This window comes from Haliotis cracherodii, unplaced genomic scaffold (genome assembly GCF_022045235.1).
Source record: "Haliotis cracherodii isolate W230 unplaced genomic scaffold, xgHalCrac1.p SCAF_14, whole genome shotgun sequence".
Taxonomy (NCBI): domain Eukaryota; kingdom Metazoa; phylum Mollusca; class Gastropoda; order Lepetellida; family Haliotidae; genus Haliotis; species Haliotis cracherodii.
Genome location: NW_027266269.1, coordinates 20450116 through 20474123, shown reverse-complemented (window position 1 = coordinate 20474123; position 24008 = coordinate 20450116). Strand labels below are relative to the sequence as shown.

At 38.6% G+C, this 24008-nt stretch overlaps 1 pseudogene; it reads right to left on the bottom strand.

Annotated features, from left to right (window-relative positions):
- Positions 1–24008, bottom strand: part of LOC139461069 (receptor-type tyrosine-protein phosphatase alpha-like) — a 31689-nt pseudogene that overhangs the window by 5767 nt on the left and 1914 nt on the right.

Sequence of the window (24008 nt, the reverse complement as noted above, 5' to 3'; positions counted from 1 at the left end):
AAATGTTACTGGTCGGGTGAACACAAATTAGTGAGAGAGTATGTTTTACACCACTTTTAGCAATAATACAGCAATATCACAGATCCGCGACAAGTGAACACCTTCCAACAACACAATAACGAAGCATTGTTTTTGTGTAGATATTTCGTGGCCCATTAGGTGTACCTGAAACTGCCTGCTGATCTCCGCCTCCTCATGTCTGGTATATGTCAAACCACTTCCAATTGTTTTCTCAAATTCAGCAGAGGTATAAAAAGTCCCCTTGCTACCAAGAGCTTCAAGAAGAACATCATGAACAAAGCGGTACTGCTCCTGGAAACATGCAAAAAGTGTATATAACAAATGTCGTCATTAGAATGTAGTCACTTGTGGTTATCATATATGACTTAAAAGTAACATAATTGTCATAATGCTACCAAACAATAATGTTTAGCCTCTTAACGGGTTGGACTTACCACAGTCTGCACCATGTTCATCCTAGCCTCTCTCATCTTGGACACACACGAGAACACGTTTACTTTGTTCAGAGACTCGGCTTCGTCAAAGAGGTTGTCGAGCGCAATGAACGTCCCCGTACGTCCAACGCCAGCGCTGAAAACATAAAAAATACGTTGCCAGCAAGTCAGATATGCAGGTGAGTCATTTGGAGATCAGATACACAGTAGATCAAAAAGAGAAACAACAGCACGAATTATATGTGAAGGTGGAGTACTCGGAGATCAGTGATGATAAGGGATCACATATTAGAGAAACGTCTTAACCTACCCCTATCCTCCATTTCTCAGATACGTTTCCCAAGTTTACATGGCAATAATGCAGTTATACGATATCATTATAGTACAGTAAATTAAGGCACAGTATGTTGTAGAAAAAGATGAAAATGCCTACACACATCCCGTCTTATATTAAGCATGGTTTGGTTTGCTGTCAAAAAATGTTTAAATCTTTAAAATGAGGATTACATGATATAGGTAAAAAGAATATGTAAAAGTGAAAGGATCAGTGTATCCGACTGTATATCACTGGGTATGCTGGATACATATGAAGGTATAAAGGGTCTTTAGACATCCTCTGGACACGGGTATCACTGTGGAGGACTTCAAACGGTGCCACTTGAATGGCTAGAGGTATTTTGTTTCTATTTGAAAGTGCAATCATATCTTGGAAAAGTCACAGGCAACATACCTGCAGTGAACTACAACAGGTCCGGTAATGTCCTCCTCTGATGATGTCAGACTCCTGTACTGCTTCCAGAAGCCGACCAGAGCCGGCGCAGAAGGAACATCGTGGTCAGGCCAGGACGTGAAGTGAAGCTGTGTCACTGTCCTTTTGTCAGAGGGCTAGAAATAACATATTAAATGAAACAGATCTACATGTCTCATATGAAATGGAGGAAGTGTCAATTCCGATAACAACATATTGCACAACTCCGACTTCCAATTTTCAGTACATATAACAAAAATGATAAAAGTGACAAACCCCTTTCAATAGCAAGAAATATCTGCTAAAAGCAGAGTACGATTCCGACTATATAGTAATTATTATAAACTACCACTTACATTGCGCTATATTTCAACACACGCATGCTCAAAGCGTTACACTGTTATCACTCTGATCACAGGATTTTATTCACAGTTCCCTACGACCAAATCTGCCTGTGGATACACCATATGTGCAACATGTGCTCCAGTATCGTGCAGGACCAAAGGACCTACTTTCGTAGAATGGTGAACACTGTATTTTCTGATGGTAAAGTCCGCCCTGACTGTATCCAAAAGTGGTTTGATAACAATGCGACCACACATCTTCTGTTCCTTCCCGGCAGGCCAGTATTGTTCGCACTTTTTCTGAAAAGAAAGGGGGATATGGTTATGTGCATTGTTAACACCTTGCCTGCAGAATTTCATGCTATAACATTAAAACATGAACATATGAAAAAATCACTTATGCGCCTCCGATTCTAAATTTAAAGTGGCTCTCAACAAGTATGCCAAGGTACCTCGAGGGAAGGGGGAAGGTAAAGGGCCCAAAACGCTTGTTTCCATCATAGATTATTACAAAAAGAATGTGTTCAAGTACGCTCTTTACTTCCTCTTACCCTGTTTAGTTCCATGACTCTAGTTAGCATGATGATTATCGATACGTTTTCCTGCCAAACCATCCTCCAGAAATCGTTCACAGTGACAGGGTTTGGTCCTGGAATATAATTACCACGACCATGAGATTACTTCAACCTTTAGATTTGAAAATGGTGTGTGTCCATGAGTAATAAAGAAAGGAATGACTCTGGAATTCCGAGTAAGAGGAGGCCTAAGCGTGAAGATCTGCCGGGCTGGAACAGGTCTCCAGGAACCCATGCTTGTCGTGAGAGGCGACTAACGGCATCGGGTAGTGAGTCTCACTGACTTGGCTGATGCATGTCATCATTTCCCATTTGTGTGGATCGATGCTCATGATGTCAATCACTGGATTGTCTGTTCCACACTCGATCAGCCGTGATATAGCTGGAATAGTGTTGGGTGTGGCTTTAGCAACAAACAAATAAACAGAGGCGGTCATCCAAAATCATGTATGTAAATATAACTGTTGACAGATCCACTTTGTAGGCTTGCAATGAAGGAAATGATATAGCAATAGTGTTGTATATGTGTTATAGAGGAACCAATAATCTATCTACCAAACATATAATAACGTTCAAGACATATACCTTGTGCAGCAATGAACACACTGGATTCGGAGAAGCCCTGAAACAAACACACGTATTGAGCAGTTACAGATGACAAACACATTATACAAAATTATTTTTCCCTCACTCTTTTATTTGCAAGGGGCAGATTTGAATAATATACATACAGGATTAGCTAACCATTTGATTAAGTGTGGCTTACAGTTATGTAGCTGGCGTGGATATAGTCCCATGTGGCATCACCATCTGGCATCAGAACAACGCGACTATCGTCATCTGTTCAAAAGAGAAATTAGGATATGTTTTCATATGACGAAACACACACACACACGATGATATCTACTCAATAAACATGTTTTTAATAGAGACGCTATTTAGAATACTAGTGTCACATCATCAAGGAAATTGAATAATAAATTCATTTTGTATAGCAAAATCAGCATTTTCAAAATGAACATTCCTGTTCGCTGCATGAGGCAAATATGAATATGAGGCCAGTCAATATGTTTATTCTACCAATCATATATAAATCACCCCGAACGTATGAGCTGAAATCCTGAAACTTTGATTTACGTATGACTGTGACATCTACCTATGTAGCAGGACATATATATGATATCTTCTTTAGAACAGAGTAAAAGTAAATATACCCGGAAGTGCAACTATGACAAATACGGATCTGATGATCGTTTTCTTTTCAGATTTGAGGGTGTAAGTGAGCATGTGATGTATGAAATAGAGCAAGTTTTCAAACGAGGTTAAAATCCTATTTAGTTATTGATTTTATTAACCAGTAGATTGCAGCACACACGATTCATTGTAAAACAATACCCCCAAAACGTACATGTACGCCAATAATGGGCTCTTTCATGTACATTATTATTTCACTAAAACTTACATGGAAATAGTTCCAAGAAACGGTTCCTCTTTTTGTTTTCAGGTTTTCTACCTTCGACATGAGCTCCGTGTATTCCGTAACGGAGTAGCTGAAAATATAAAACATCAATGCTATAACTACTCTTGATTCTCCTCCGAAACAGATTCAATTTGGCGTAAAGGGCAAAATAACTGTGGAAACTATGCGAATGGATCACTGATAATCAGTAATGATACCAGGTGTTCGCAGTTTTTACGTCTCGAAAGAATTCATCCTTCTATACCTTACTGATAATATGTATATTCATGTTGACAATGCCATATACAAAACATGAAGGTAACCTTTAAGGTAAGATTTCGATTGGCAAAATAGTTAGGGATTTACATACTTTCCTCTGTTATAACGAAAGAATAACGCCATTATAACACCACTCCTTTGCGAAACGAATGAACATGTGCCTTTAAAGAGGCATGTCTTTACTTTAGCTTACAGTTGTATTTATCAATTTAACCACGCCCTACCTTGTACTCGTGTTCGAATCCCACGCCCGTCACTCTGTCCCTGACGTACTGCTTGAGCCTGTCCAGGGACACAGGAGCTGGGACGACGTTGTAGTATGGCTCCGAGTTCTCGTACACGTTGTCTGCAGGAGGTTTTGGTTTCTTCGCAGGCTTTTCAGGTAGCGCAGGTTTACCTGCAGCAGGAGCGTCCTTCTCACCTTAAACAAGAGCAATAAGATATTAATGCAACATCTTGCTCATTTCAGGTAAATGCCTTTAAAAAGATATACTAAATAGGGTGTCTGATGTATTGACTATGTACGTATACTTATACCCTATGTGTCATGGTTGTATTGAAACACACGCGACACGACGTTGTCACTCTTAAATCGTAATTATTTCTATCACATTCGGTGTTAGGTACTCCTGATATAGACAGAGATAAAGCATAGCATGATCATCAGTGCGAGCAAATTGTGGTTCCTGATTTGCGAAAAAAAAAGGGAAAATTCTAAAACGAGAATAATAGTTCATAACCGTAGTACTAACATGTTAGGACACACCTTTTACTTTACCTAGAGAAATTGTATTTTCCTCTTGTTGAGACTTCATATTACGTCTTCTGGAACATAAACCATCCCCTGTTTTAATGTGTATGTACATGTTGGTACAATTAAAGATAGTTTCCGTAGAACTAATACTCATTGCATAAACGTCTTTTAGAAGTGTGGTACAATGTGCAATGCCAAACAACTTTCATAATGTTTATTTTGTCATAGTGTGTTCCGTTGTGTATATTCAAGTAAAACCTTCCATATATGCTTCAGTGGTTGTGTGACTGAATATTGCTTGACATCAAAGTAAGCAATATTCCGGCTATACGTCACGATCTGTAAAACATTGAGTCTGGCAAGCGGGTGACTGAAGGCAAGATGTTCGGATTCATGCCTATCCACATTGTATGCTGCCTTAGGTACTTGGGACCTACTCTGTTGTGGAATCAACCGCAAGGTAAGAGACTCCTTTCTCATGAATATAAGATGTTACAGGACTACAATGATCACTGCAACTAGTATAGCTACTGCCGCCCCACTTATTGCCCAAACTGTAGAACTGGCCATGGAACCGTCGCCCCTTTGAGAGCTTGTAGACACTATAATATTAAAAAGTCAAAAACAGTTTCATGCTTTGGTTCATGAGTGAGTTATTAAGGTGTTACGTGCGGTTAAGTTTAATATATCTATTTCATTTCGGGGTAGACTATGAAAGATATTGGCAAAGGTCAAAGATGTATTGATATTCCAAAACAATTTCGGTCACAAATAAATAATATCAAATGTCTTTATTAACGTCTAGCATAAAGAAGTGGAAAATTGTTAAATACCTAAAGCTGTTGATCTACTCACGTTTGCAGGAATCGCCCTTGTAGCCTTCCTCGCAACCAAGTATGCATGAGCCATTGGATGGCTGACACGTCCCATTAAGACAATTGCCACAGGGATACTGGCAGTTTTCTCCATAGGTGTTGTTGACACACTCTATATCCATGAAAATGTGAAGGCTGATTTTTTTATGAAACTGTTAGGGAATCAGTTTTTCTTCATACCATCATTCGGTATTCCTGTTTGTTTACTGGCTGACACTGGTACAATTATGTATGTATAAATGGCTTATTGATTGTGCAAGGTATTCTTAAAATATTTGAAGTCAATCCTCATACATTACCTGCCAGATTTGGTCGTAACCCTTCTTAGAGGGTGTACATGTGTAACGGAGCATTTTTGGAAGATGCCACCATCCCCCCCACCCCCACCCCCCCCCCCCCCCCCCCCCCCCCACCCCCCAACCTGAAAGCAGATGTGAAAGACTAAATGACGCAACTCTGAAAGCAGGTGTTGTGAGAGGTTTAATAGGCTTAATGACTGACATTCTGAAAGCAGATGTTGTGAGAGGTTTAAAGACGCACATTCTGAAAGTAGATGTTGTGAGAGGCGGAATGACGCACATTCTGAAAGAAGATGTGAGAGGCTAATTGACGCACATTCTGAAACTATAGTCTTGTGAAAGCAGATGTGAGAGGCTAAATGACGCGCATTCTGAAAAAAGATGTTGTGAGAGGCTTAATGACGCACATTCTGAATGCAGATGTTGTGAGAGGCGTAATGACGCACATTCTGAAAGTAGATGTAATGAGAGGTTTAATGACGCACATTCTGAAAGTAGATGTTGTGAGAGGCGTAATGACGCACATTCTGAAAGCAGATGTTGTGAGAGGTTTAATGACGCATATTCTGAAAGCAGGTGTAGTAACAGGCTCAATGACGCACATTCTGAAAGTAGATGTTGCGACATGTTTAATGACCTGTGTAGGTGTAGTAACAGGTGTAGTAACAGGCTCAATGACGGACATTTTAAAAGAAGTTGTTTTGAGAGGCTAAATGACGCCCATTCTGAAAGTAGTTGCTGTGAGAGGCTTAATAACTTACATTCTGCAAGCAGATGTTGTGAGAGGCGTAATGACGCACATTCTGAAAGTAGGTGTTCTGAGAGACTTAATGACGCACATTCTGAAAGCAGATATTGTGAGAGGCTTAATGACGCACATTCTGAAAGTAGTTGTTGTGAGAGGCTTAATGACGCACATTCTGAAAGCAGATGTTGTGAGAGGCGTAATGACGCACATTCTGAAAGCAGATGTTGTGAGAGGCATAATGACGCACATTCTGAAAGTATATGATGTGAGAGGCGTAAAGACGCACATTCTGAAAGAAGATGTGAGAGGCTAAATGACGCACATTCTGAAACTAGAGTCTTGTGAAAGCAGATGTGAGAAGCTAAATGACGCGCATTCTGAAAGCAGATGTTGTGAGAGGCATAATGACGCACATTCTGAAAGTATATGACGTTAGAGGCGTAATGACGCACATTCTGAAAGCAGGTGTTGTGAGAGGTTAAATGACGCACATTCTGAAAGTAGTTGTTGTGAGAGGCTTAATGACGCACATTCTGAAAGCAGATGTTGTGAGAGGCGTAATGACGCACATTCTGAAAGCAGGTGTTGTGAGAGGTTAAATGACGCACATTCTGAAAGTAGTTGTTGTGAGAGGCTTAATGACGCACATTCTGAAAGCAGATGTTGTGAGAGGCGTAATGACGCACATTCTGAAAGCAGGTGTTGTGAGAGGCATAATGACGCACATTCTGAAAGTATATGATGTGAGAGGCGTAATGACGCACATTCTGAAAGAAGATGTGAGAGGCGTAATGACGCACATTCTGAAACTAGAGTCTTGTGAAAGCAGATGTTAGAAGCTAAATGACGCACATTCTGAAAGCAGATGTTGTGAGAGGCTTAATGACGCACATTCTGAAAGAGGATGTGAGAGGCTTAATGGCGCACATTCTGAATGCAGATGTTGTGAGAGGCGTAATGACGCACATTCTGAAAGTAGATGTAATGAGAGGTTTAATGACGCACATTCTGAAAGTAGATATTGTGAGAGGCGTAATGACGGACATTCTGAAAGCAGATGTTGTGAGAGGTTAAATGACGCACATTCTGAAAGCAGGTGTAGTAACAGCCTTAATGACGGACATTCTGAAAGTAGTTGTTGTGAGAGGCTTAATGACGCACATTCTGAAAGCAGGTGTTGTGAGAGGTTAAATGACGCGCATTCTGAAAGTAGATGTTGTGATAGGCTTAATGACTCCCATTCTGAAAGCAGATGTTGTGAGAGGCGTAATGACGCACTTTCTGAAAGTAGTTGTTGTGAGAGGCGTAATGACGCACATTCTGAAAGTAGATGTTGTGAGAGGCGTAATGACACACATTCTGAAAAAAGCTGTTGTGAGAGGTTAAATGACGTGCATTCTGAAAGTAGATGTTGTGATAGGGTTAATGACTCATATTCTGAAAGCAGATGCTGTGAGAGGCTTAAAGACGCACATTCTGAAGGTAGATGTTGTGAGAGGCATAATGACGCACATTCTGAAAGTATATGATGTGAGAGGCGTAATGACGCACATTCTGAAAGAAGATGTGAGAGGCTTAATGACGCACATTCTGAAAGTAGATGTTGTGAGAGGCATAATGACGCACATTCTGAAAGTATATGACGTGAGAGGCGTAATGACGCACATTCTGAAAGAAGATGTGAGAGGCTAAATGACGCACATTCTGAAACTATAGTCTTGTGAAAGCAGATGTGAGAGGCTAAATGACGTGCATTCTGAAAATAGATGTTGTGAGAGGCTTAATGACGCACATTCTGAGAGTAGATGTAATGAGAGGTTTAATGACGCACATTCTGAAAGTAGTTGTTGTGAGAGGCTTAATGACGCACATTCTGAAAGCAGATGTTGTGAGAGGTTTAATGACCTGTGTAGGTGTAGTAACAGGTGTAGTAACAAGCTCAATTGCGGACATTCTGAAAGTAGTTGTTGTGAGAGGCTTAATGACAGACATTCTGAAAGTAGATGTTGTGAGAGGCTTAATGACGCACATTCTGAAGCAGACTTTGTGAGAGGCGTAATGACGCACATTCTGAAAGCAGATGTTGTGAGAGACTAAATGACGCACATTCCGAAAGGAGATATTGTGAGAGGCTTAATGACGTACATTCTCAAATCAGATGTGAGACGTTTAAAGACGCACATTCTGAAAGCAGATGTTGTGAGACGTTTAATGACGCACATTCTGAAAGCAGATGTTGTGACAGGTTTAATGATGCACATCCTGAAAGTAGATGTTGTGGGAGGCTTAATGACGCACATTCTAAAGCCAGGATATTGTGAGAGGCTTAATGACACACTTTCTGAAACCAGATGTTCTGAGAGATTTAATGACGCAGGTCACAATATGAAACATTCAATGTCAGTCAGCAGACAGTTATTTTTAATTCAAATGACATAACATTTTGTGTGGAATTGATTCCATATCAACTTAAGTGTGATTAAGATAATCTGCATGAGTATTGGTATTAAGCAGGATCTCAAGTATTTCTATCATGGTTTTTTTGTGAAACGTATCTGGTCTTTGACAGTTGTTACCACAATAGAAACGTATATATGGTGCCGCTAGAAAGTATGATTTTGCACTTAAGGAATTGTGTCATTACTCAAATATAAGTGACAATACTTTTGCCATAACCGTGAGAAATCGCTGTCCATTGTACGATTCCCACTATTTCATAGCATGTGCTTATGAAGCTCTCTATAAAGCGTTTCATGCCCCATCGGTGGGCCATCCGGTAAAATCACCATCAAGCAAGGCTTCAGGATGAAGTTCAGTGCTGCTGAGTAGGATATATTGATGGATGATCGAGTTTTTCTATATTTAAGCTCCAAACATGTCATTCTTATTTTCCATTTTAGTGTCTGTACAACATGATAAGAAACGTAATTTACACATTTGTCATATATTTGAGATAATGTTGCTATATTATTACCTTTACACAAAGGTTCTTTGAAACCAATGCTGCATCCTTCAAGGCAGCTTCCATTCACATGGTGACAAGTTGTTGACGTACGACACTGGCCACAACTTGACGAACAGTTCACTCCATAAAATGTGTCTGGACACTCTTTTAAAATGGAATAGAATAACCATATAAAATGCAGAAAGGAGAATAATTATTACTATGTAGGAGTGATCTTCCCTTATCATGTTTAACGTGTATCACAAACCTACATCAAACCATAATGCTGTGTATCAGTAGGTACAAACTGGAACTGACATTGTGATGCCAATATAATATATTTATTTACATGTATGACCTAATCACTACTTTTAAATATATTGACTCCAGATGAAATTAGATTTGTTACCTGTGTTAATGAAAGATAAGTTGTATTCTGAGACGTTTCATTAGATGATATCACAGGCATGCATTCGATTAAGTGCGAAAAATCGCACTGCAGAAACTACAATAACCAACACATGCAAGTAAGTTCAAGTTCTCCACAAAGTCGGGATAGAATGTGTCTATGTTATTACATACTGTCATGGCACAGCGGGCGTTGATATCCAGCCTCACACCCAGTAGAACATGTCCCATCTTGCCTGGAGCAGTTGGTGTTGTCCTGACAGTGTCCACACTGCCTACAGGGCGACCCGTAGAAACCAGCCGGACATGCTGTGTGTAGAGTACAAATTGGAACTAACAGTGTAATGCCACTATAATGTATTTATTTCATGAGTTATGTATTAACTACTTTTCATATAGTCACTCCAGATGAAATAGAATATGTTACCTGTGTTGCACAGTGGAGGTTCGTATCCAGGTTTACAGCCAGTCAAACATGTCCCATTAAGCACAGAACATGGGGAATCGTCCTTACATTGTCCACAACCTTGGCAGGTAGGTCCATAGAAGTGAACTTCACACACTGAATAGATGACGATTATGTTTAAAGGCTGCATATTGAAAGAGGTTTAATGGTGCACATTGGGTTAACATTAAATGAGCCGGTAAGGCAATTATGCCGTGCATACATTTCTTTAATTTAAAATCAAATCAAGATTCGATATCAACCGATATACAACATATTGAGAGACACATTGCATGAATCATGCATTGTCTCACTATCTGGTACTCCATATTTCCTTCTTGATGCTCAGCTAAACTATACGGATTGGTCTGGATTGAGAAAGAGTGAGAAGATTTTCAAATGGATCAAAGGTGTTCACGTGCATGTATATCCTACTTGTATATAATGTGTAATTTTCTAATCATAGCGCGGACTAGTTCAGTTACGTTGTGTATGTAATCTAAATGTAAGATACAGCTACCTTGACACAGTGGATACTGATATCCAGTTTGACAGCCAGAATCACATCTCCCATTCGTCAGGTTACAAGGCTGCATATTGTAAGAGGTTTAATGGTGCACATTGGGTTAACATTAAGCTCAAGTGTGATTAAGATAATCAACAAGAATATTGGGCAGGATCTCTGGTCTTTGAATATGACTATAGGCATTGAGCAATATCCCTGCGAACACCCGGTCTCATCACTTAGTTTCACTGATCCATTCGTATAATTTTCACAGCTATTTTGCCCTTCACGCCAAATGGAATCTGTTTCGGCGGATAATAATGACTGGTTATTCTCTTCCATAGACGCTTTAGATTTGTTTGTTACACTCTCTTGGCTTTTTAGTGAAACGTATCTGGTCTTTGACAGTTGTTTACACAATAGAAACGTATATATGGTGCTCCTTAAAAGTATGATTTTGCACTGAAGGAATTGTGTCATTACTCAAATATATGTGAGAAAACTCTTGCCATAATCATGAGAAATCGCTGTCCATTGTACGATTCTAACTATTTCATAGCATGTGTTTATGAAACTCTACATATAACGTTTCATTCCATCCGGTAAAATCACCATCAAACAAGGCTTCAGGATGAAGGTCAGTGCTGCTGAGTAGGAAAGAGTGATGGATGATCGAGTTTTCTTTATTTAAGCTCCAAACATGTCATTCTTATTTTCCATTTTAGTGTCTGTACAACATGAAAAGAAACGTAATTTACACATGTCATTTATTTGAGATAATGTTGCTATATTATTACCTTTACACAAAGGTTCTTTGTAACCTTTGCTGCACCCTTCAAGGCAGCTTCCATTCACATGGTGACAAGTTGTTGATGTACGACACTGGCCACAACTTAACGAACAGTTCACTCCATAAAATGTGTCTGGACACTCTTTTAAAATGGAATAGAATAACCATATAAAATGCAGAAAGGGGAATACTTATTACTGTGTAGGAATGATCTTCCCTTATCATGTTTAACGTGTATCACAAACCTACATTAAACCTTAATGTTGTGTATCAGTAAGTACAAATTGGAACTGACTTTGTGATGCCAATATAATATATTTATTTCCATACGCATGTATGACCTAATCACTCCTTCTTAATATATTGACTCCAGATGAAATAAGATATGTTACTGTGTCAATGAAAGATAAGTTGTATTCTGAGACGTTTCATTATATGATATCACAGGCATAAATTCGATTACGTGCGAAAGATCGCCCTGCAGACACTACAATAACCAACATATATGTAAAGCAAGTAAGTTCAAGTTCTCCACAAAGTCGGGATAGAATGTGTCTATGTTGTTACATACTGTCATGGCACAGCGGGCGTTGATATCCAGCCTCACACCCAGTAGAACATGTCCCATCTTGCCTGGAGCAGTTGGTGTTGTCCTGACAGTGTCCACACTGCCTACAGGGCGACCCGTAGAAACCAGCCGGACATGCTGTGTGTAGAGTACAAATTGGAACTGACAGTGTGATGCCACTGTAGTGTATCTATTTTCATGTGTTATGTAATCACTACTTTTTCATATATTCATTTCAGATGAAATAAAATATGTTACCTGTGTTGCACAGTGGAGGTTCGTATCCAGGTTTACAGCCAGTCAAACATGTCCCATTAAGCACAGAACATGGGGAATCGTCCTTACATTGTCCACAACCTTGGCAGGTAGGTCCGTAGAAGTGAACTTCACACACTGAATAGAAGACGATTATGTTTAAAGGCTGCATGAAAGGATGAAACTACCCATCGCGATGTTATAATCACATCTTCTTCTCTGAGCTGCTTGGCTGATGTAGATTGTAATTGCCTTTTTGAAACATTGTGAAAGCTACTTGGACGATTAAGACACTCCATAGGTCTATAAACAATCAAAACAGCTGGTAAACTTATGCTTAAATCTTTTGATACAATAGAATGCATTGTCATTAACATTCATTGAAGATGTAACTGGTACCATTTAACATTCGTTGTAATGACATTATAAGGTTAGACATACATTTGCATAATGAACTCTGATGTCCAGTTTGACACCCATTACCACATGTCACATACTGACTACAAGCAGCTTTGTTCAGACAGTTGCCACATCTTGTACACGGGTTTCCATAATAACCAGAAACACAAGTTGTATCAGGATACGACTTTGTCAGTAAAACATCATCTCAACAATGTTTCTAAAATACACTGCAATGAGCCGGTAAGGCAATTATGCCGTGCATACATTTCTTTAATTTAAAATCAAATCAAGATTTGATATAAACCGATATACAACATATTGAGAGACACATTGCATGAATCATGCATTGTCTCACTATCTGGTACTCCATATTTCCTTCTTGATGCTCAGCTAAACTATACGGATTGGTCTGGATTGAGAAAGAGTGAGAAGATTTTCAAATGGATCAAAGGTGTTCACGTGCATGTATATCCTACTTGTATATAATGTGTAATTTTCTAATCATAGCGCGGACTAGTTCAGTTACGTTGTGAATGTAATCTAAATGTAAGATACAGCTACCTTGACACAGTGGATACTGATATCCAGTTTGACAGCCAGAATCACATCTTCCATTTGTCAGGTTACAAGCAGCAGTGTTCTGACAGCGGCCACAACTTGTACACGTGGACCCATAGTACCAAGGAGCACAAGCTGTAACAGAATGAAGAAAATACATGTTCAGTACATGTTCAAAACCACTGTTTTAATTGTGCAGTGAACATATTTGTGATATACGCATGTGGATAATTACGTGTCTTTTAGCACAGTGCAGCTGTGTCATTGGTGTTTGTAATCAAAATGTGAGTTGTATATCCTTTGACACAGTGGCCTCTGATATCCAGTTTGACACCAAAAACCACATCCCCATATACCGTGTTACAAGAAGCTTTGTTCCGACCTTGGCCACATTGTGATGTACACTTGGACCAATACAAACCAGGCACATATGACGTATGGAGATAGGAGTAAGGTATTATTCGGTTAATTTTGGAAATAGGTATGTTCATCCTACTGGTTATAAATGCAGGGAATGGTAAACACACACACACACACACACCAATAAGGGCCACTTACATAAATCGCAATCTAGACTTATCATATGTTAAGACCATGGTAGCTCTTAAACATTCAGGTAATGTTATAACTATGAAATAAACATATAATATACACACAATGTGTTGGGACATTTAGAGAACTTCAATTTCAGAACAACCACATGTCATGTAAAGAGAGAAAGGGTATGAAACGTAGCATGACATTTCCAATCCACCATGCGTCAAGGAAAATGTTTGGATAGTGTCAACCTCATGTACACACATGCATCCATAATAATCAGGGGAACAGATTGAATCCGAAGGGGAACCTATCCAGCTTAGTCACATCACTTTGGGTTCCACTAGGGGTAACTTTGGGATATCCAGACTGTATCTTTACTATTTATACCTTCCACGTTTCGCACGTGATTATTCTTCTTTCAGTTTTAAATTAGAATTGAGTGAGTGAGTTGGTTGGGTTTAACGCCGCTAACAGTAACAGTATTCCAGTTATATCAAGGCGTGTCAGCTTAATGTGGGAGGAAAACCCGAAGTGATGCAGGTCTCAGACGTTTACCACTTCAGTGAAACCCACGAGCACGAGTATGGTGCTGACAAACCTATACACATGATTGGGGCGAACCGGGATTCGAACCCACAATTATAGGTTTCATGCGTGCCCAAGGGACGCAACTCTGCACAGCGAATCGCGGCGCCTTAGACGACTGGGCCACCCGTGCCCCCTTTAAATTAGAAACTAGAGGAAAGTTTATGTTTATGTTGATGACACCATTTCAGGTTGGGGTGTATGCAATGCGACTCTGAAACAGAATGTCCCGTATCTCTGTATCTCGTTTGGCAGCTACCAAATAAACTTACATGTGCGTAATAGTTGTTGAAATGAAATGACATTGTTTTGGAGATCATCTCCATAGTGTTTTACATGAGACCAAACAATAAAGATTGATATCTATAAAAATACAGACGGATCTTCTAACATTATAGTAAGAATGATGCTAGGTAGGTGTTACACACAACACCAAACACCACCGCTTATACCCACAACCTAACAGAAGACACCAGGCATTTCAAACGCAGTTGATAGAAGCGAAAACATTCATTTTCACAATCATTACAAATTTCAGCTAAAAGCAGAATTCATTGTATCTTTCCGACTATGTATAAAATAACATCTTACTTTTACACAAAGGGGGATTGTAACCCTGCTGACATCCTTGTGTGCATGTTCCATCATCCTTCTTACAGTCGGACCACCCGCTACACTGACCACAAGTGGAGGAACAGTTGACCCCATAATGATGTTGGCTACAATCTGTATGGATAGGTAGATATAAACACGTCTCAATCAGATCAGAGAACATACCTACTTTTGTGTTACAATTTATAATCGCTGCTTTTAAGAAGGAAAACTTGTATTGATGACTACATTTACATAATCCATTAAATACGAAATAAATGCTTTCAACGATTACCTATATGGCATCAGTTGACGCTGCTTGTGAATGGATATATTTTCATCAGACTGTAACAGATATATAATGGGTACAAATAGACGTTTGTCAAACCTTCCTGGCATCCATGACCTTGTTTCCCAGCAGCACACCCACTACTACAGTGGCCAGTCTCCTTGTTACACGCGTCAGATGCAGTTAGACATTGGCACGGCTTGTTACAGTCAGATCCAAACCAACCATTGTTGCATTCTACAATATACATTACACATACAAGGACATTAAATAAGTATATTCTGAAGTGTGTGTTCCTTAAGCCATTTGAAAAATCACATCAACAAAGCTTTCTGAGTGTACAGACAATATTTCTTCAATACAAATAAATTTAGAATCACGTTTATACTCAATTTAAATATTTACCAGATGGACGATTTCCTAATTTCACATTCTGTCATACCTTGCTGACACGCTTGACCTTGTTTCCCGGCAGCACATCCACTCCTACAGTTGCCAGTCTCCTTGTCACATACTTCAGTTGTATCCTGACACTGACACTGCTTGTCTCAGTCATCTCCAAACCACCCATCGCTGCACTCTACAAGCACACATACTATGAGATGCAAATCAGAGAACACCTAATGAATCTGATCCAATAGGCGTTTGTCATTTTGGACCCATGTAGAATAAATATATCCTGATTATTTACTCCAACTAATACACTTTATACGTCAGTGCTGTTTGGGCTGCATGTAAACACAATAGTTGAAAGTGACAGGAGCGAACTGTTCACTATAGACGCTCATATGCTAGGCATGGAAGCTGCGTATTTGGCTGTGCTTTGAGACGGGGGAGTTGTGACATAACTTTATCGGGATAAATGGAACGGTTTCTTAGCCTCATTCTTTGTTCTCGCAACTGTCCTTTTATACCCTGATACAATACTGTCATTAAACCTCTATCCGTTACTTATAGTATTATTATTTAAAGACAGCTCTCGTTATCATATCCTATGTTCGTGTTTATATTCCGATGTTTTTATTTAATGCTATAAAATAATAATATGTATTGCAAATAAGGAAAATAACATGTCAGCATGACTACTCACGGAATATCTGCACCTCACATAATGTCAGGTAGGGTCCATCGACACTTATTTTTACAGATGAACCACTCAAAGCTTCGCCACAGTCTATATTTAAAACAGTCTGTTGTCTGTTGTCTGTGGGCAATGTGTAACACAGCTGGTCACCAACCTTCACCTGAAGGCCAGAGTTGCGGTCAGTATCTGTGAACAACAAACATTATGTGATGATACAAGATGTGTATAGGTATAATGTGTAGCCCCGATAAGGCCCTGTGGTACATGTATATGTTGTGATATAAATTCCACATGTTGGTATTTATTCTTCTCGTGTTGATAATTGTATAAGAATACGAATTCACCACATATCAAATGTATGTACATAGTCTGTGTGGTCAGACTGCGTTCACCTACTTAACTTCTCTTACAAAACCCGGGTTAGATCCGGGTTAAAAGAGGTCTTCAGCAACCAATGCCTGTAGTAAAAGGCAAGTAACAGGATCGAGGGTCAGAATTGCTGACTTGCTTTATGCATGTCATTGCAATCAAATTGTGCAGATCGATGCTGTGACTACACACGTTATGTGAACAACAAACATTATGTGATAATACAAAATGTGTATAGGTATAATGTGTAACCCTGATTAGGTCCTGGTGGTATTGTAGCGACATACATGCATGTTGGGATTTATCCTTTTGATGTTGATAATTGTACATATTATGAATTTCGAACTATGGCGTCTGAACAAGCACAATTTGTAGAACAATGCGAGTAATAGTGTGATGTGATATATGTTCAAGACATTCCTTGGGTTACATAAGACATGACTTTATATCATATGTATGACTTACTTGATGCATGTCTTCGCATCCGAATTGTGGAGTTCGATGCTCATGATGTCAAATTAATGTATTTACAGACTGACGTCATATAAATTGAATATTGCTTAGTGGGCGTTCAACAACAAACCATGAAATCTCTTAAGAAAGCAGCTAATTGTGTAATATTCGGGGATGGGGCTTAGGATCCTGCCACGGCTAAAGAACGCAACGAGCGGGTACTCCTGTTGGTACACGCATGTCCCCCACCTCTTGAACAGGATGTATATTATTTAAACATGTGTCAAACTCACTTTCATTACGGAGATATATTCTCATCCGTTTAATCTCCAATGTGGTATTAATGTCAACACGCCACCATTCTCCTGTGGACGTCGTGTCGCCTGTGTGCGTACAACTTCCATGCTCCAACGTTTGGTCAGTGGTGCCATCGACAGCTTTGTCAGATGGAAAGGGACCACCATATCCTTGCAATTCGCTGCTCTGCGATGTCGACTTTCCACGTGCTATATTGCCTTTAACGAAATAGATCAAATATTAAAACACAGTCGTACTCGGCACTATTTTCAATCTAGCAAAGCCCGCACTTAAAAGGCCGAACACATTGAACAATCCAACTTAGAAACCTGTATTTTCAAAAGAAGTATTAAAAGGTATAGCTCAAAATCAAAACGAAGACAAAACGTACTTTTTTAACATCGTCCAAGTAAATAATCTCATTGTTGACATGTCTTTCCTTCTTTGCAAAAGGCTACTTCAACTTTTGCTGATGTTCTCGTTTTTAAACCAGTTCTAGGACATGTTTGGAATTTGCATGTGACCTTTGCTGGGTAAATTGTTGGCCACCCAACCTACATTGTATATATATCTGATTACAAATTATGAAAATTAGGTACAGGTGATTGGGTGCTATTTGGGGGATTCGTCGGCTGACTGATTATCAAATTCGACCCATATCCTGAATATGTGGTGCCTATAAATTAATATTTTGTTACATCCATAATTTGTATACATGTATATCAATAATAACTCATATTATGCCAAAGTATTTCATGATACAACAATGGCACATTTTATGCTTACTAGATATCTGCTTACAGTTCTCTGAATGAAACTATCTATGTTGTACGTTTACTCACGCTTTTGGCAGTAACTCCCAAACCAGTCTGGTTGGCACATTGTTCCTGGGCAAGGAGAACCAGGGAAATCCGTGCATCCATTCTGACAGTGACAATCTTCTGTAGAAACAAATAGAATGACTGCGAATATCTAATATCTAAGCATGCCTCTTGTTTAACGTTTCCCCAAAATCACCTAATTGTACATCTGTGATATTGTTAGAACAACAACATACACTCCTCACCTAGGCACAATATGATACCTTGATAATTACTTCTTTTACTGTGTATTGTTTTCGGTTAAATGAGGTATGAATCGAAAAACCGATATTCAAACTGTATGAATCCGGTAGTAAGGACCTACCTTGTGAGGATTCCGGCAATGAGACAAGAAGTAGAACATACACCAGAAACATCGTCCATGTGCTTGTCCGATGAAATCTGAAAACAAATTCAGCCACATTTAGCCAACCAGAACCACTTAACACGTAAACAGCCGGTTGATCTACATGTAACAGTTGGTGCAACTTTGAGATTGCTGGTTAACATAAAATGAATCCAACAAATCAGCTAACCTCGCTGCTCAAACCTATTCAGATGACATGTCATTTCCATTTTCGGGAATTACAAATTATATCAGTTATAATGATATAAATATCTGCACAAAGGTACTGGTAGATGCAGTTTTTACATGCATAGCACCATACACTGAAGTGAAATACAATGTATACCGAAATTATTGTCATGTCAGTGAGCCTGACCACCCGGTCCCGTTAGTCGCCTCTTTTGACAAACATGGGTCGCTGAAAACCAACACTAACCCATCTCTCCCCGAGGCTGTTTAGGATATAAACAATAAGCATACCAAACAAAAGCTTACATAGAAGGAGACATATACCGATAAATTAATTGTGCATTGTTCCTGATGTATACATAATTGTTATGTTGTCAAGGATTTTAAAACAGGTTTCAGAAAACGTAGGGGCAATGTCTATACAAACCTGTGTCAGGGGGAACTAAAATGAACTTTTTGTGTACCAGAAAACGTATATCATACTTCCTTGTGAGAGTATCGACGGTTCTCACAAACACTCATGCTTATTGAATAAATACGCTACGTTATCCTCTGACCTTTGTTCCTTTGTGTCATGTCATAACTAACACATCACGGCGGAGGACACCAAAAATGGGCTTCACACATTGTACCCATGTCGGGAATCGAACCCGGGTCTTCGGCGTGACGGGCGAACGCTTTAACCACTATGACCAGACAAATCAGTGATTGACCTTCGTTCTACGAAATTGGGACACGATGGCATGCGAGTCACTGAGCAAACCCAACCGATCCCATTAGTCGCCTCTCACGAAAATGTATGGTCAATAGGTAATGTATGAAGCCCATTTCTAGTGTCCCTCACTGTGAAATAGCTAAAAGCGACATAAAACCACACTCACTCACGATACAACCTGAAATGTATGTTATTGATATAATCATTCTTGTGATCATGCAATTGCAACAGCATATCTTACTATCATATATTTGTTTGTCAATAAAATGGGCTAACAATTAAAAATGTTGTTCCCACTCATGTAAAGTTGCCTTGATCTTTATACCACTAAACATATGTATGTTTTAAGTTGATGTTCCAGTTAATGACAGAAGCATCATGCGATAAGCTTCTGTTCTGGGTGGTAGTTCAAATTACATGTTTATGTGTGTTTAATACTCATGCAGATAACGCTTATCTCACTTCCTTGTCAACTTTTCGACTTTCTTCACAAATAATACAACAAACTTTACTTTGTCAAACAACTACCAACTTAATCCGTTTTAAAACTTATCAGTCCATAAATCATTTGTGGCGCAACATGAGAGCCGACCTCACTAACATACACTGTATACGTGTTCATTTGGATACTGGTATATGGCAGTGTGATGTATATTTGAACAATATGTAATTGTATTGGATTGTTTCTGTTAAGATTCAGTAGAAGTTCAGAAGATTGTATTTGAACAATAAGCAGTTGTCAGGAATGTAAGTAGTGGAGTGGAAGTTACTATATTAGGATGCTTTTAGGGGTCAAGTGTCATCAGTAATCTTCTAGAACAGTTATAGATTAATCAAGCACGGTATGGAACTTTTTGTAAGGTATTTAGACTATATTAGAAACCATTGTTCGTGAGTTCGAATCCAAGATTCGTCCTGGTTGTGTCAACACAATACCCCTGCTCGCGTGCCTTGAGAGTATGTAAAGGTTCAATACTCTTTACTGCGGCTATAAAACATATTCACCTACCATATGGTTACAAAACCATGCTGAGTTTCGTCCCTTACACGTGCGTGGATCCTAAGAGCCTGATTTCGAATACAAGGTGCAATTCCGAGAAAACGTCACATCAGCATTTGAGCAATGATGACATATACAAACACAATGTTATCTGACTTTGTCCATGAGACATGCACAGTGAAACGCGCACCTGCACTACAGTAGCAAAGTGTAATTCCTTCTATCATCATAAATATTTTAACATTTACCCCGCACACTCAAGGAACAAACACTCAAGCGGTGTAACAATATATTAAACTTGAGGTCTCTTCAATATACTTTTTCTATGACGATTTCAAAGAGCGTCATACGACTTTAATTGTTGTTTGATCAGGGTTACATCATTTAAAGAATTGTGTCATACACTTGACTAACCTTTGCATGTGAAATAAATAACTTGAAAAACTTACATAGCCGAGGGACATTCCTTTCTATGGATAGATCACAACGCATAAAGCATCCTAATGCTAGGATACTGTTAAGTGTTTTTGACTTTGGCAAAGCACCTCTTGATATAATGTGTCATAAAAAGCTGGATGGTGGGGGAGCACGAACATAAATAAGGGAGATCACATTTGTTAACTTTCCTGTTGCCTTGTCACATGTATTGCACGCACCACGGTGACTCAACACAATGCAATAAAAGGTAGTATTCTTGAAGGAACTACATATTTTGATACATTGTATGGCTTGATAGATGAAATCTCAAATATTTGATTAACAACACCTGACTACCTGACCAAAGCTTGTGTTAAATAAAATCACTTCTGCTCAGAGTATTGTTGTATTTTTCTATGTTTTATTCCTTCAACAGTATAATGTGGTTTTTTTTCAAAATTGGGTAAACATTTCACGTATGCCGGTTATGAGATGCCAATTACATCGCGCATTTTTCCAATTCAGTGATACATACATCCATGAATCCCTCATACATTTTAGAATCAATCTCAAATGACCTTCGTCACCAATACAAACTATCTAGATGAAATCAACCGTAAGAAATTAGGCGTACATTTGGAAACAAATTCTGTGCTTAGAAACCTGTACTTGTTTGAAATGTAAACAAAGCAAAATTCAGATTTTCCACTGAGTGTCAATCTCTCCTATTTGTCTATCCACTTGTCTAATTGTTGAATATATTGGCTCACGTGTTTGAGAATATTCATGGGTAGAGCGCGACTTATGGAATTAAAAATATATTCATTACAATGATGATGTAAATTCAACAGAAATGGTGAAATCTTCCGTCCTGTGTGACGCAGTTATCTGCGTTCTGGACTAATTCTCTTGGTTACATTGGAAAACGTATAAACAAATAACAGTACGCAGAATGTCAGATTGTTTTTGATTACTTACATGACACATTTCTGTATATATACGATCCCTCGGTCAACGATATCCTCATTAAAAAAAATGAGGAAGTGCTTAACATTTTTTCAAGGATTCATTTCTTGATAACATGGCATGATATTTTAATAGAGATAGATTTCCTGTTGAGATTAAAGAGATAAACTTGTAATTGTTTGGAAGAACATAGTGTTTTTGTTCAATATATTTTATATTTACAACAAGCAAAAAGTGAAATTCATCCTCGACGACATTTTGTGAACATTGTCGATATAAACATAGCATGATTCTCTTAGAAACATTGGTTGTCCCAAGTATAACCATACCCACATTTATTCCGTAAACATTTCACATTGTATGCAGCATTGTGAAGTCCATTTCTTTCATACAATAACATCATTTTATGGCATGTTTGGTAATCTATTTCTGGCATTCATAATTTTGGCCAATATCTTATTATGTTTCTATAGTGATATATATATACAAGGGTATGCGAACATATTCACCATAATCCATTACAAGTACTATGTTTTAAAACAAGTAGTCTTTTACAAGTGTATAAGTGTACAGTTTCAATTTCTTTAGCCCCTGCAAAGCCCCATATTTCTGAACAATAAGAACGAATGGGATATATTTTTGTGTAAAAAATGTTGAAGAAAGATTTAAAAAGAACAGTTGCTAATATGTTTAAACGTTTGGAAAATTCCCAATAATATTTTTTTAGCTTGGGTGGCTGCATAACACATATGTTGGTTTCATGATAATTTACTTGAAAGTATCACACCAAACTATTTATAAGAGGTTTCGTTTGCAGTAAATGTCACACATCCTTGGCGTACATCATGATTAACAAATGATTTAACTTCCTCATAAAGACTACATAACAAGTTGTCCATTTCATTCTTGACATCATGTAAATTAAATAGATGCCACCAGTTGTCTCAACAGACTGAATCAAATGCTTTAGAAAAGTCTACAAACTTAGCGTACAATTTTTCACGTTCACGATGAATAAACCTATCTGTAAGAGCCTGGAGAATATACATTATTAGTGGTTTGTTTGTTGTTTTACGCCGCACTCAGCAATATTACAGCTATATGACGGCGGTCTTTAAATAATCGAGTCTGGACCAGACAATTCAGTGATTGAGATCATGTGCATCGATCCACGCAATTGGGACAAATGACATGCATCAACCAAGTCAGCGAGCCTGACCAACCAATCACGTTCGTCGCCTTTTACGACAAGCATAGTCGCCTTTTTCGGCAAGCATGGGTTGCCGAAGACCTATTCTCCCCGGAATCGTCACGGGTCTTATTACCAGTGGTAGAGTGACCTTGTCAAAATCCTGTTTGTTCTTCGGCCTTGTCAAGGGTATCCGATTACAATACAAAGCGTTTGTTAATAATGCTAATAAATATCGTATTGAATATACTGGTGCGTTGAATCCCCTATGATTTGTAACCTCTGTCACTAAGCCTTTCTTGTGAATTGGCACTATAGCTCTAAGTGTCCAATCTTTTGGAAGTAACAGGTACCCAACATTGTATTAAATGATATTTTCAAATAAGGCAGGATGTTTTCGAGAGACTACTTAAAGAGTTTTGTTATAAGTCCATCAATTCCAGGACTTTTCAAGTTTCTCAGATTTTATATGAAGTGATATTTTCTTTTTTTTCTGTTTTCTAGCTTTATTCTTATTTCGTAACAGTATACCTAGCATGTGCATCATTATCCTTTATTTTCCTGAAATGGTTTTAAAGAGTGCATCTTTCCTTCGTTAATAACTCACATACCCAGTCAAACCACAGTTACATTCCATGCGTATACACTAGCTTCTGTAAACAATGATACACTTCCTCATCAATATTCGTCAAAACAGAATCAATAGC